This window comes from Brienomyrus brachyistius, unplaced genomic scaffold (genome assembly GCF_023856365.1).
Source record: "Brienomyrus brachyistius isolate T26 unplaced genomic scaffold, BBRACH_0.4 scaffold77, whole genome shotgun sequence".
In the NCBI taxonomy this organism is placed as follows: domain Eukaryota; kingdom Metazoa; phylum Chordata; class Actinopteri; order Osteoglossiformes; family Mormyridae; genus Brienomyrus; species Brienomyrus brachyistius.
The window spans coordinates 41,980-43,804 of NW_026042352.1; positions in this window are offsets into that span (position 1 = coordinate 41,980).

Below are 1,825 nucleotides of genomic sequence, written 5' to 3' on the forward strand. Positions count from 1 at the left end.
CCTGGAAAGAGGCACACCTGGCCCCCCCCGCTTTCTCCAGGGAAAAGAAGTTGAGGTCTCTCAGTCCACGGGGTTCGTCTCCCCGCTGTACTTCGCTGCCAGCCCTTTAAACCGCTATCTTTCTAAAAGCATTATCCCCCCCCATAACTAACTATAACTTCATCCACGGCCAGTCTACCACCGGCGACGGACACACCACGGTTCCTTTTCCCACAGACTGACAGCTACTCCAACTCCCCCAGTTTCCCTACAAGACCAAAGAAAGACCTTTTCTTCCCCCCCCTCCCACATAGGCATCCTCTTTATAACTCTCCCTCCCCCACCCCAATCCTAATCACCGGTGTTCCCCATTAACATGGCAGCGAATGACCACGCCCAGATTCGTTCATTACAATATCATAACATTATTCTAACATTAATGTCATGTTGTTCTTAATAGATTTCTGTCTCAGGTCCTGATTTCAGATTGAGCCTTTAATCTAGAATATGGTCAGTTTTAAAAACACTTGACTTTGTTGCAACTCATTTTTGTCATGCCCTGCCCGTCGGCTCCTCCTGTGTGCCACGCCCCCTGCCTACCCACGTGTGTTTCCCGGATTGTACCCAGCTGTGTCTGATTATTTTCAATCAGTCCTGTGTATTTCAGTCCGTGTCTTACCCGAGTCCTGCGTCCGTCATTGATGTTCATTGATGTTTGTTCGCGTGAGATCCCCGTTCTTGATTAAAACCCCGTTTTCCCCTTATCCCGCTTGCCTGCCTGCTCCTTCCGCACGATCGCCGCTCTGCCCGCGATCGCTCACCTCGACCCGTGACAATTTTCATGTTAATGTCATCTTTCCTGTTAATGTGAGTTTGTTCTGTGTGGGTCTCTGTCTCAGGCTGTCATTTTATTCATAGTCTCATTTAAACCACTTAACAATATGCATAGATTGCATAGTTGCTAATGTAAAAAATAAAAATTAACTTCTATTCTACAACAACATACAGTATTGTGAAGTATTAATAGTACTTATTGCCAATTCCAGTTGAAAGGGTAACTTCTGTAATTTGAGTAAAATGCAAGATAAATTTTTAAACCAGATTACAGTAAATTTTTATTTTTCTGTTTAAAAAGATAGTTGCTGTAATTTACATACGACAAAACCTGTAAAAGACATTTTGTAATTATTTTCTAAATGAAATGAAGATACTTTGTTACTCTCCTTGCGGAAATTCTCTTTTCACCTACCCCATCTTGCTCTACTTGACACACGGGCACAGACAAAGGTAACAGCAAACCTGGCAGCAAAGGGCAGCCACCTGTAGGGACACCCATGGAGCTGGGGGTTTTACAGTGATTAACAGCAATTTTGCAATACTTTTCTGGCAGCTTTTTTTTTTGCTAGGAATTTACAGTAAATTCCACAGTCAGTTCTACACTAGAAGAGACATCATTCCTAAGCGCAGCATGGACTGCTTCCGGACACAGTATCTAATGCGACTTCCAGAGTCACTTGAGTAAGCTGGAGATGATTCATCCCCGGGAAAGAGAGCCTGCAGTAGGCAGTCTACCAAAAGAGGGCCTTTCCTGTTCCCTTGGTGAATTAGAACACCAGTGGAGAGAGCTCTCCTGTTGCAGTTTCACAGAGATGAACAACATGGAGAACTTTGGATTGAGGTTTTGCAGTAAGAGGGTGCTGAAGGAAAAAGGAGTTTCAAAGACATTGGACTGCCTGTACTGCCGATTTTGTCTCTGCCCATTTCAGATGTCCAGATGTTTACTAATGTGACATTCCTTAAATACAACCACCGAAACAGAACGGTTCTCAATTTGTTGTCAAGTTTG